Genomic DNA, 14,109 nt, shown 5'->3' on the forward strand with positions numbered 1-14,109 from the left:
GGAACTGATCAGGGTAACCTGGGTCTCTGGTAACAACATCCCAGTTGCAGCAGATGGTTGGGACATCCAAGGTTCCCTTTGAGAGCCCTCCTACACAAAAAGTGGGCCATTCTAACTCACATAGGGTCTTTAACTTGCTGGGGGTTATCTTAATTCCATAGTCTCCCCCCAAAAAATCCTTCTTTGCTTTGTCCTGACCCCATAATATTCCCATGAGGTGGAGTTGCAAAGACAGAGGGATAGGGGTGCCCCCTTAATGAGGAGACCAGTCAGATGCCTGTCTGGCTGTGTCCTGAAGAATGCCACTCACCACAGAATTGCAGATGGGCCCACTCAGACTCCATGGGCTTTTGGGGACCCTAAGGGTGCCTGTCCATGGAGCCTCAGAGTCGAACTCAGCAGGCAAGCCAGACTGAGTCGCACATTCACACTCACATACACACCAGAGGTTATGACATTCCCTCCCACAGAATGTCTACAGATGAGACCATTGAGGTTTCCAGGGAGTGATCAGGCCCCTTTCCACTTCTATGGGTGGGCCAGACAGAATTGGAGCCCCAAAACTGAGAGACCTCTGAAGTCTCCAGGGAGTGATTAGGTCCCCCTTCCACCACTACAGGTAGGCTGATGGGGCACTGTAACAGATTTCCTGTCAATGAGACCTCTGAGGTCTCCGGGGAGTGATCAGGTCCTCCTTCCACCACTCTGGGTGGGCAGGACAGGACAGAATTGGGTCCCAGGCCTTACTGATATCCGACATAGGGTCTAGATCCTCTATTGCCAAGTCTCCTCAAGTCCAGTGGGAATGGCAGAGCAGGGCCAGCCCGAAGGGACCAAGCAGGAGACTGCCAAAATTCAGGCAGTGCACGCCTTGCTGAGAAGCTCCTGAAGAACCTGCCATTTTTAACCCATGAAAACACTGGAAAAGTTTTACAAGGGGAAATTACCCAATTCTGTAGTTTAAGCAGTTAGTAGGGAAAACAGTGAAGATAGATATCCTTAATGATCTAAGTAACATTCCAATGCATTTAGTTCTTATGGCCAACTTCCTAGGAACCGGGTCCCCATTCAGGTTTTAATCTAATCAGGTACTGGTTTTGACTGGCTCAGAGTGAAGGTCTCACAGCCGGAAGTGGCTAGACCAGGGATATGGAGGGGCTCACATTAGACCAATGAGGAGGAAACTTCACACAGAGTGCTAAGATTGGCAGCCATCCTGGTAACTTAGGTGGCTGTCCCGTGCTCAAGACAGACAACGTTGTATAAGGACAGAAACGAAGAGAGAGCATCAAGTTTCTGGGTCTTATTACTATTCCATCCAGGGTACTAACTTCCAGCCAAAAAGCAGTAGAGTAGCCACAGGCTAGAGGATTGCAGCCTGAGTGAAACAAGGTGATATAGAAAAAAACCACCAGATGCCGAATAGAAGCAAGGCAAGATTTTATTCACAGCCGGGCCAAACCTGATCTCCTGATGTTAAGGAGAAAAGTGCAGTGAATGGCCCTGAACAAAGGCAGCAGCGGGCTTATATGGATTTTGCAAGTCAGAATACATCATTTGGTTAACCAATTACAATCGACAGCATTTCATAGTAGCCAATTATATTGTGACATAAAGATGTTAGTTTTGGCGGGAACCTATAAATTTTGAAGGTCTTTGTCCTTAAGAGTGTTTAAAATGACCAATAAGACACCTGAGATGCTGTAGGGCAGTGAGTATGTGACTTTTTACATGTTGGTCTTGCCTAGGCCAGATCTGGTAGAGGGGGTGGGGGAGCGTTTTGCATCCTAAGTTATCTGTTTAGTAGGCAGGCGAGGTCACAGAAGTGAGATAGGGCGGTTAGTAATTACTGATAACCCTAATAGGGAACTACATAAGCCTTTTATCTCAACTATTCATGAAAGGTGAGTTTAAGGTGAACTTATATACAATAAGCTTTCTGATATCTTATAAGTTGACCTTTTACACTGAGCAATCGACAAGAAAGTGTTCCAGTGGGACAATACTTGTTGAAAAGCCACTGAAATGAAAGTGAGAAGGAAAGCTGGTAAAAAAGCAGATAAAGGGGGCAGCCAGATGTGCGAGGCCAGATACTCCCCTTGCATGCTTTTGGCTTCTGCAATCTTGCTTGTCTCTTGTATCAGCCTGTAGACTGGAACCAGAAACTTGACTGTACTAGCCCCACCCATCCCGGAAGCACATATGTATAAAAGAAGGGTAAAACCTGAGCCAGATGTTCCACCTTTGGAGGTGACTCTGCTGGGCCGACACCCGTGCAAAATAAAGTTTTTTTTTCTGATCCTCCAGTGCATCCAGTGCATGTTGCTTGTCCTTTCCTGGACGCGGAGTATTTGCTATAACATTTTGGTGTGTTGTCCAGGAAGCCAACAGCCGCACTGGCCCCTTGTGCCTCCATTGTTGAGAACCAGTGGGGGTTCTCATTTTGACTCCCATGATGGGAAGTAAAGCGCACCACCAGTGGTTTCACTGAACCCTGACCCTCTCTGGGCCTGATAATAGCCAGCTGCCACCATGTTCTAATGGACCCTGGGGGGAATCAGAAAATTCTGCTAGGATGGGACATCAGATCAGGTGAGTGTTCCAGGGACTCAGGACCGAGTTCAGGCCTGACCTAGAGGTGGAAGGGGAGCTTGATCACATCCTGGGTGACATAGTCACTCATAGGACAGGTAAGTCCTGGGTAGAAGTCTGGAATCTGTCTGAATGTGTGTGAGAGTGCCGGTGCTCCAAGGTTTTGTCTGTGGAGTCTGAGTGGATCCTATCCTGCCATTCCTTGACCACCTCATACGGCTCAAAGCAGAATCAGGTCTGTAGAGGCCTGATCCAAGTCAGGGGTTTATACTGACTTGCCAACACTAAGCAGCATATTAGTCCCTGCAAGGGGAGTAACCAAGTGGATGAAGTGACCTCTGCCCTCCTGTTTGTCCTGGGACACCGTACATTGGGACAGATCCATCTAGGATGCCAGGATGGGGGAAATTCCTCAAAAACAACTGTTTTGGGGTGTATGATTAAGAATTTTTAAAAGGGATTTTCAGCTGACTACGCAGTCAAATTGACCCCTGGGAAATTACACACCCTCTGTGAATTAGAATGGCCCACATTTGGTATAGGCTGGCCCCCTGAGGGCACCTTAGATGTCCCCACAGTCTGATCTGTTTATAAAGTAGTTAGTGGAGACTCTGGTAAATTCCCATACATTGATCAATGGCTGGAAATAGCCCAAGTCAAGCCTCCTTGGGTCTGGTTCTGCATTAGTAAGGGACAATGTAGGGTCTTAGTGGCACAGGCTGAGAAGAAGACTTCACAGCAGAAAAAACTGTCCCCCATCCTCCAAGACAATTCAGAAGAAGTCATTACACTTCTGCCACCATATGTCCCTGGTGCCCCATCAATCAAGGGGGGGGAACCTTGCCTGCCTGACAGTCCACCCCTGTGGGTCTCACCTCCACCAGCAGCCAGTCTGCCCCAATCAGGGACACCTGAACTGGTAGGAAGATGCCTTAGGTCCATGACTCAAGGTGCAAGGCCCCCAGTGACAATGAAGATGCCAACACAGGAGACTAGGGGTCCCCAGAGAATAGGCCCCAACGGGACCCTACAAGAGGGGGGATCAGTTTTCTATGAACTGTTCTCCACTACTGACCTCTTCAACTGGAAGCATCGCAGGCCACCCTACACTGAGAAGCCATGGGCAATGGTAGATCTCCTAGAATCCATAATCCAGGCTCACCGCCTTGCTTGGGTTGACTGTAAGCAGATTCTCCTTACCCTTTTCATATGGAGGAGCACCAACGAATTATCACCAAAGCCAGAAAATGGTTCTGGATTCAGGCACCAGATGGACAACTAGATGTTGAGGCTTGGGCACAAGAGACTATGCTTGAAGAAGAGCCCCACTGGGATCCCAACACTGAAGTGAGAAGGGCCAGATTAGAAAGATACCAACTCACCTTCCTCCAAGGGGTAAAAACAGGGGCCAAAAAGCCCACCATCGTGGTAAAGGTATCTGAGGTCCTACAAAGGCCAGAAGAGAGTCCAGTTGACTTCTATGAAAGATTATGTGAAGTCTTCAGAGTTTACACTCCATTCGATCCAGAAGCCCCCCAAAACAAAGGCATGGTCAATGATGACTTTGTGGGATAAGCCCAAGGTGACATTAGACAGAAGGTCCAAAAATTGGAAGGATTCACTGGAAAGAATGCCACCGAACTATTGGAAATCTCCAACAAGGTTTTTGTAAATCAGATCGAGCTGCCAGAAAGGAGGCAGACCAAAGAATGAAACAAAAGGTAGCTCTCCAGGCCATGGCCTTGGGGCGACCACTCCCTCTGGAAGGGCCCCTATGGAAACCATGAAGGATTCAGGAACAAAGAAGGGCACCACTGGGATGGGATCAATGTGCCTACTGCAAAGAATTTGGACACTGGAAAAATGAATGCCCCAACTGCCAAAAAGGAAAACCAAAAACCTCCGCTCCACCCAGCCACTACCAACCAGAACCATTTGAGGCTGACCTGATTGGACTGGCAGGAGTGGGCTCTGATTAGAAAAGACCAGACTCTATCCAAATAGGCCCCCATGAACCCATGGTCAAAATGAAGGTAGGGGGCCAGACAATAGACTTCATGGTTGACACTGGGGCTGAACACTCTGTGGTGACACATAAAGTGGCACCTCTGTCGGGTGGAGGAGTTACCATCGTAGGAGCCACTGGGATGCAGACCCAAAGGCCATTTTGTGATCCTTGACAATGCCAGCTGAGGGAAGGTCACCAACTAGTTCATAAATTCCTGTATCTACCCGACTGCCCAGTCTCACTATTAGGTAGGGACCTATTAGCCAAGTTGGGTGCAGAAATGGCCTTCACCTCAGATGGACAGATGCAATTGTCCCTAAACATGAAAGCCCAACCCATGACTTTGTCCCTGATGATTCTACAGGAAGAGGAATGGAGATTATATACCTCCCCTCCCCGAGCTAGGAGCTGAATTCCCTTCAGTTTGGGCAGAAGGAAACCCTACTGGTCTGGCAAAAAACCACCCCCAATATTAATTGACCTGAACCGTGGGGCCCAACCTATCAAAATACACGAATATATGGTACTACGGGAGGCATGCCCGGGGATCCAGACACACTTGGACAGGCTACTCAAATGGGGACTTCTAAAACAATGCCAGTCCCCATGGAATACTCTCTTGATGCCCATGCAAAAACCTGGGACAAAAAATTACCACCCTGTACAGGACCTGAGAGCCATTAATGAAGCAGTTGTCATGCTGCATTCAGCGTTGCCTAAATCATAGACTCTACTAGGACTCATACCCTCTGAAGCAAGATGGTTCACATGTCTAGATTTAAAGGATGCCTCCTTCTGTCTCCAGCTAGCATCTAATAGTCAACCCCTATTTGCCTTTTAATGGGAAAACCCTACCATGGGGGCAAAGGAACAATTCACTTGGACTAGACTGCTGCAAAGATTCAAAAATTCACCAGCCTTATTCAATGGGACGATGGCATCTGACTTAGCCAGGTTTCTGGGACAGGGCCTAAGATGTGTCCTCCTCCAATATGTGGACAATCTCCTGCTAACCAGTCCCATGCAGACCCAGTGCTGGGAGAGAGGGAAAGAGAGTCCTACTCAGGCTACTAGCAGAGGTGGGATACTGGGTGTCAAAGAAAAAGGCACAGATTTGCCAAAAGGAAGTTAAATATTTGGGCTTCAAAATTACCCAAGGCAAACGGATGCTGGGAGCCAAAAGGAAATGGCAGTCTGTGACATTCTGGTTCCCACTGCTTGCTGGCAGGTCCGAGAGTTCCTGGGAGCAGCAGGATTCTGTCAGATATGAATGCCAGGGCTCTCGGAGTTGGCCATACCTCTATATGAGGCACTGAAGGGGGAAGAAATGGCACCCCTTTTCTGGGGTCCTACTCAAGAAAAGGAAAGGCATTTGAAACCATAAAAACAAAACTCACAGAGGCACCAGCCTTGGGACTTCCAGATGTATCATGAGATTTCAACCTGTTCATACATGAATAGAATTGGGTGGACCCAGGAATTTGGACCTTGGCAAAGACCAGTGTCATACCTTTCAAAGCAGATTGACTCAGTTGAAGCAGGATGGCCACCCTGTTTGAGGGCCTTGGCAGCCACCCCACTTTTAATCAAAGAAGACAAACTTACATTGGAGCAAAACCTAAGCATTAAGTTTCCCCTTTCTGTTATTACCTTGATGGATTCCAGAGGGCAATACCGTTTAAGTCAGGCTCGGATGACACAATATCAGAGACTCCTATGTGAGAACCCACAAATAAGATTAGAAGCCTTAAAAACTCTAAACCTTGCCACTTTTTTGCCTGCAGCAGTGGGCATGATTGTCTAAGGTACTTGATTAAGTCTATTCTAGCCAAACTGACCTATCAGACAGGCCCTTACAAAATCCTGACCTCATCCTGTACACCAACAGCTGCAGCTTCATGAACGAAGGCAAAAGATACTCCGGTTATACAGTAGTCTCTGATTTTGAGGTCATAGAAGCAAAGGCCCTTCCAACAGGATGGTCAGCCCCAAAAGAAGAACTGTGGGCTCTAATAAGAGCACTAGAACTCAGTAAAGACAAATGGGCCAACATATGCACTGACTTGTGCTATGCCTTTGCCACTCTACATGTACATGGGACTTTATACAAGGAGAGAGGACTTTTGATTGCAGGAGGAAAAGAAATAAAAAATCAGGAAGAAACCCCAAAACTATTAAGGGCAGTCTGGAAACTGAAGGAGGGAGCAGTCATCCACTGAAATAGACACCAAAGAGGAAAGGACTCAGTATCAGAAGGTAATTGACAAGCCAATGCCACAGCTAAACAGGAAAACAAACAACATTCTCAAAAATCACGCTAGCCCTGGAACTGCCAACTTCCCCAAAGTACACAAACTAAGAAACAAAATGGGCACAACAGGAAAAAGGAGGCCAAAGGAAGGATGGTGGGTACTTCCAGACCAAAGAGTCTATGTACTAGAGCAGCTAGCCCACCAGGTGGTTCTCCAACAGCTTGAGCTCACTCACCTAGGAAAAACAACCCTTGAATGCTTATTGAGCTGTTACTATGTAATTGCTCGACTCCCATCCCTCTGTGCCTCAGTCTCTCAACTCTGCCTCCTTTGTGTTCAAAATAATGCCAAATAATGCCAAACTGGGCCCATGGGAATCCAACACTATGGTCAGGCACTCTTTGAAGATTTGGAGGTAGATTTTACTAAAATAAGACCCAGTGGAGGATACAAATTTCTTCTGGTATTCATCTGCACATTTTCAGGCTGGGTTGAAGCCTATCCCACATGCACCGAAAAGGCAGAAGTAACCAAGGCCTTGCTAAAGGATATCATTCCCAGACATGGGATGCCATTAACCATAGGCTCAGACAGTGACCCAGCTTTTGTGGCTGAGGTGGTGCAACAAATAACCAAAACCCTAGGTATCCAATGGAACTTACTCATGGCCTACTGGTCCCAGAGTTCAGGGAAAGTGGAATGTATGAACCAAACCCTTAAATCAGCCATGGCAAAACTATGTCAGGAAACTAACTTGCCCTGGCCAGATATACTACCCCTAGCTCTTTTCCAAATATGCTGTACATAATAGGATAATGGGTAAGAATAGGATTCCCTTCATTTGAGATCCTATATGGAAGGTAGGATCCTTCAGTTATCCTACCTCCAGTAGTCAAATTCAAGGGGGACCTGACAGAGCTAGAGAATTTATACATACAAAAACAACTACAAGGATTAGGAAAAACTGTATTTGAAATACATAGGTGGATGAAGGACAGGACACCTATTTCCTTAGGAGAACCTGGGGATCAGGTTTTTATTAAAGATTGGAAAAGGGAACCACTCAAACCTACCTGGAAGGGACCCTATTTAGTTGTGTTAACCACGCCCACAGCCCTCAATGTTGCAGGACCTGGATCCAACATTCTCGAATAAAGGTAGCCTACCTGCCACCTGACAACCACTTGGAATAGAAAGTGACTGCTAACCAGAATAATCCTTTACAGATCACCCTTAAGAAGATGGCAGATGCTAAGTGGCCTACATCCAGCACCTGAGAACTCTCTGTAACCAGAACCTCGAGGAAATCACCAAGCAGCTTGAACTATAACAAATCATTCTCTCTCAAATTTCACTGTCACCCCCTACCTATTTATCTTTCCATACTCATTTTTATACTCTTTGCAGTGGGACTAACCCAAGTTATTCCTGCAGACTGGTGCCTGTCACAAACTCTTGTTAGCCTTCCTCTACTTGTTAGTGTCAGGATGCCTAATTGTCTTTAGATGTATATGATCTGAGTTATGATTGCTGTCCCTGACTTAGAATAAGAAACTGTCAGGAATCTACCCTAACAAAATGAAATTTCTCCTACTGTTAATGCTGAGTTCTCTCATAAGAAGTGATGCCCCTCCTCAATGTAATGATGAATGTTTCAGGACCTATCACACAAGCTCCTCCCTTTCCCATGCACTGAATCGCCTAAAGCATCTCCTAGGACAGAGGACCACACACAAGGTCTTTACCACATATACATATCAACATGCAAAATGTTATCAATCTGCCTTGCTCTATTTCCATGACAGAAAAACCTGTTGGCAAGGAAGAATTAAAGCAAAATACCTTTGGCAGGGAACATCATGTCATAGATATCCAGACAAATGGGACTGCTGGACACAACAAACCCACTTTGGATTGTCTGATGGAGGAGGAGTCTAAGACCAGGCCTATAAGGAGGCAACCCAACAAGAGGCACAAAACTCTATGAAGCAGACTTCTGGAAGTCTGCCCAGGAGATCCAAACTTCCAGAAATCAGGCTTAGTGGGCCTTATGATTTAAACTCCTGTTTATACCATATTCTAAGTTCAACCCATCTCCTCTTCAACTTCTCTAACCCTAAGTTAGCCAAGGACTGTTGGCTTTGTCTCTCTCTAAATCCCTTGCATTATGAGGTTACCCCAGTCCCAGATGATATAACCAATATGGCTATCCCCCACAACATGTCAACAGATAACATAACTGTCACAATGAGGTCCATGGTTACTGATACAAAACTAATAGGGCAGCCTCCTTGTGTTTTAAGGACTAATGGGGAACAACCCCTGTAGGTAACTTAACTAACAAGTAAGTTAACTTACTTGTTAGTTAACTTAAGTAACTTAACTTAACCAATGCAACCAAACTGAGATATACAAACAGGTAAAAAACCAAGAGTCACCCTGATGTCTCCCCCTTGTGGGAATATTCTTTGTGGAACTAATGCTTATTTGTGCTTGCCTGCTAACTGGATGGGAATTTGCACCTTTGCATTCCTAACCACCCCCCCCACCCCAAATAAATATTCTCCCCAGCAACCAATCTCTTATATTTCCCTTGGCTGCACATACCCAGTCTAAACGAGCTATCCAAGCTATACCTCTACTAATTGGGTTTGGAATCACTGCCAGAGTAAGTACTGGAGTTGGGGGAGTAACCTCATCTATTTCATTTTACCAAAAACTATCCAAGATCTGACAGATGACATAGAACAAGTTACAAACTCCCTGGTAACCTTACAAGAGCAGGTGGACTTGTTAGCAGCAGTAGTATTACAAAATAGAAGAGAGAGCTGTTAACTGCTGAGGAGGGGGGGATATATCTCTTCCTAAATGAGGAACACTGCTTCTGTGTTAACCAGTCAGGGGTAGTTAGAGATATGGCCCAACAACTAAAGGAATGGATCATCAAGCAGAGGCAAGAATTAGCAGACCCATGGAACTCTCGGAGCAACATATAGAATTGGGCATCCTGGCTCCACCCTCTAGCTGTTCCTCTCCTAATGCTTGTCATAGCCCTCCTGTTTGATCCTTGTATTCTTAATATGCTAACCAGGATTGTTCCCTCTTGCCTAGAAGCTATCAAACTCCAGATGACGCTTCAGTTGGACCATTCTAGCTGTCACTACTCTCCTTTGGATGGCGAAGAACCCTAGCTGTCACATTCCTCCCTTTGATGTCCCTGTCCAGCAGGAAGAAGCCAAAACAGTCTTTGCTCCTCCTCCTGTGGTAGCAAAAGGATTCCCTGCCCCCACAAACTGATTTTCTCTAAGTCTGCTACAGCATCTTGAGAATCAAGAAGGGGGAATGAGAAGGAAAGCTGTAGAAAAGCAGATAAAAAGGGGCAGCCAGATGTCCAAGGCCAGGATGCTTTTGGCTTCTGGGATCTTGCTTGCCTTTTGTATCAGCCTTTAGCCAGGAACCAGAAGCCTAACTGTACTAGCCCTACCCATCCCGGAAGCACATATGTATAAAGAAGGGTAAAACCTGAGCCGGATGCTCCACCTTTGGAAGTGACACTGCTGGGCCAACACCAGTGCAAAATAAAGTCTTTACTGATTCCCAGAGTGCATGTCACTTGTCCTTTCCTGGACAATGAAGCATTGCTGTAACAAAAGAAAAGCAAGACGAGAGGTGTTATGGAACCAGGCTGGAAAGCTGGCGGAAAAACCAAGCAGCACTCAGATCTTGGTGGATCAGAGATTTATGTAATGCCAACGGGCTCAGAGGAGACCATTTCTCCAAAGATCTGAGCCCTGAATGCCAGCAGGAAGGGTAATTTATAGTTGTAAGCCTCCATATTTGGGAGGGGGGGGTGGTTCACATGCACAGCAAACAAAGGAAGAAGAACTTGGAGGAGGGATCTCTAAGTTAGAGGCCAGAGCTTGTTTTAGCCCCATCGGCCATCTTTGGCATACTTTATTCACTTCTCCAACTCCATCAGTGAGTCTTAGTTCTATATGGTGCGATGGCAGGTTGGGGATCACTGGGAAGGCCTGTTACTCGAGGTGAAAACTTCACCAGGGGTTAGGGGCTGAGGTGTTTCAAACTGTTGTAATCTTTAGAAAACTCAGACAAAATGTGTAACAGTACCTCCTATAACTTTAAAGTACTTAAACATATGTTTTGAACTGGCCCCACCCTGGCTATTTCCTTCTCAGCTCCATTTTATTCTATCTGGATTATTTTATATTTTAACTTACTGGTATAATTGCAGAAAGTGATGTGATGATGTGATGTGATGTGATGTGATGTGATGTGATGTGATGTGGGCTGGGAGTGAACAGTCAAGAAAGAATTATTGAGACATTTCAGTGCAAAAAGAACTGCTTTTCTGCTTATGAGAAGTGACTAATTATATACTTTCTAGTTAGTGGGGGCTAAGGATAGCAGAAGTCTCTAAGGAATTTGGAAGTAAGGCTTTCAGGACCATGAGGCCTACCCACTACTAAGATAAGGCTATTTACTACTGCCTAGTAAAACATTAGTCTTGAGACCCTTCAGATGCTCTGGATATATATGCAGATCTATCTGGGGGAGTGTTCAAAGCTATCAGGGAAAGTGACACTAACAAGAGCAAAGCTATAGTGTAAAGCAATAAAAGAAGCCCTCATGTACACTTTATCTCTCTCCACGTCAGTCCGACTTTCTGTCACCTTGTGTGATTCATACTACACTTTGGATGCTGAGAATGGCAGGAAAACTGCCAGTTTGCTCCTGAGCTCTTGCTGCCAGGTATTAGAGCCATACCCACAGTTGGATAAAGACTGCCCTTGCTTGCCAAGTCCTTTCACTTGGGCAGCCTGCCTGTGCACAGTTCCACTGGTGAAGAGATTTCAGTAGTGCTTATCCTGGTACCCTATATGCACCTTTGTCCTTATTGGATCAGGACCCTGTCCAGTATTCAGGATTTACAGGTCCAGACCCAGGATGTCTATCAAGATCCAGAGAGAACTAGCTCCTTGATTCTGTGAGTTGAGACCACAGGAATGTGCTCCATTGCTTTGGAGTATGATGGAATCTTTGGTTCTGAGTCTACCCCACAAGTCCCTGTTTCTATGGTAAGGTCTAAACCCAAGGAGTCTGTCTTTTGCTCTGGAGCAGCCAATGCCTGCTGCTCATTGCTTCCCATGTACTTCCTGCCCTCAGACCTCTTGTATGTACAGGCATGTACAGTAAGCCAAACTCTGAGTCACCAGGTTTGAAATCTTTATTTCAAGGAAATCTTTATTAAATAAAGAAATCTTTATTATCAGAAGGGCAGCCCCACGAGAAGACAGGGAATCAGTCCCAAATCTGCTTTGCCTTTGTTAAGTCTAAGATAGGTTTATATGCAGTTATTAAGGTATGAAGATATGTGGGGGGGGGGGTTAGGGCAGGAAGTGGAAGGACTTTGGTACTTAGAGGGGAAACTTGAAACTTCTGAGATATTGCACTATTGGGACATCTGGGCTCTATCTGGGGGTCTCATAGCATTACATGTTGGTTTTGTATCTATAAAACAAACATTATCAGGTAGCCTCCCTCCTTGGTTCCAATACCTCATGCTGGGAAGAAGAAAGCAAGGAACAAAGTTAGTGATTCTTGCAAGGCTGTAGAGGAATTTGCTTATATGCAACTTGTAAGGTTACAATGGTAGAAGAGCCTAGAGAAAATTTATGTGAAGAATGAAGCATGTACTGGGCTCCAGTTCCCTAATCCTGTTTATAATTCCTCAATCATGGGGATCCTTCTTCACTACTTCTTGCAACGATCCTTCTTCACTACTTCTTGCAAAGAGGGGTGAAGTTTGGCTTTTGAGAAATGAAACTTTTTTGCTCCTAATTGTGAGAACTCTTTGGTGCCTGGCTCAACCTCAGTATTTTTGACAACCATCAAGCTGGTCCCGAATTTTGCAGCCCATGAACAGCATTTCATGAAAAAATTATAAAAAGGACAGCTAGGACAGATAATTGAATTTCTTGTGGAATCCTGGAAAATTTATTAGAAAACTAGTCCCATTTTATATCTGGGATTTTCACAGGAATTTGTTTTAGCCAAGTGACTTGTTTTCTAATTCATTTAGGTTTCTACTTCAGCTGAAGAATGAACATAGATGCAACACAAGGAGTTAATTACCTTACACATTCTTCCTTGTTCTCCTAAAATAGTCTAGGGCCAATCCTATTGTCCGGGGTTACCTGTGTCAAGGAGTCTAATGGTGTTTTTGTTTTGTTTTGTTTTGTTTTGTTGAGCTGCTATTAGTTGAGCAATACCCTCAACCAAAGTTCCTAGAATCACAGGTTTCTTTTTTTAAAAAATTTTAACCTTTATTTATTATTTTTGAGAGACAGAAAGAGACAGAGAGCCAGCAAGGGAGGGACAGAGATAGAAGGAGACACAGAATCCAAAGCAGGTTCCAGGCTCTGAGCTGTCAGTACAGAGCCTGATGCAAGGCTTTAACCCATGAACCATAAGGCCATGACCTGAGCCAAAGTCAGATGCTTAACCAACTGAGCCACCCAGACTCTCACAGAAAGGTTTCTAATCATGTTTATGGACTACCTAACCTCACCAAGACTGGAAAGTTCTCCCAAAGAAATACCAAAATTCATCTTCTTGATTTCCAGAAATGTAGTCTTGGGATCCTAAAGTTTGGCCCCTTCTCTGATGAGAAAGCAGCCTGAGAAAGTGGGCCTAATGTTGGGTTTCTGAAACATTATGAACAGAAACAAGGATTCCTAAATGTTCCAGAAAACAAGTGCCTACTATACCCTAGATGTTTATACAAACATAACCCCAGGGCTGCTATTGGTTCCCATATATGAAAATATAACATGTAGGGGCACAGGGAACCCTAGAAAAGTCCTGAGGATTTATTTGTTCATTAGAAGGAATATTCTAGAGAATGTGCTGTGGCCAAGAAGAAGTGACTGCTAATTTGGTTTTCTTAAAGGAATATTCAGGGAGTGGTATAGGGGTTCCATGAATCAACAGTCCTCAGTTTAAGTGGACCTGTGTTTTAGAATACAGACAGGTTTTGTTGAAGCAAAAGTCTTCTCAATATTTTTGAGGTTTTGGGGAATTTGAATAAGTCACCCTATTCTAGGATTGAATAAACTTACCAGAGCTTGTTATGTTATAAGCATGAGAGGAATTGCAGGGTCCTTGAGGCAGATTCCAATCATTATATGTCAAGGCTCCATATGTAAGATTTGATAAAAAGAAACACAGAACTGGAAT

At 45.0% G+C, this 14,109-nt stretch overlaps 1 long non-coding RNA gene across 1 annotated transcript; it reads left to right on the plus strand.

The window, feature by feature from the left end:
• Positions 1–9,174: 9,174 nt before the first annotated feature.
• On the plus strand, positions 9,175–10,454 carry LOC122227427. The gene is made up of 2 exons (XR_006206043.1): positions 9,175–9,271; positions 9,964–10,454. It is a non-coding gene; the product is annotated as an uncharacterized LOC122227427 (long non-coding RNA).
• Positions 10,455–14,109: the final 3,655 nt, after the last annotated feature.

This window comes from Panthera leo, chromosome C1, assembly GCF_018350215.1.
Source record: "Panthera leo isolate Ple1 chromosome C1, P.leo_Ple1_pat1.1, whole genome shotgun sequence".
NCBI lineage: Eukaryota > Metazoa > Chordata > Mammalia > Carnivora > Felidae > Panthera > Panthera leo.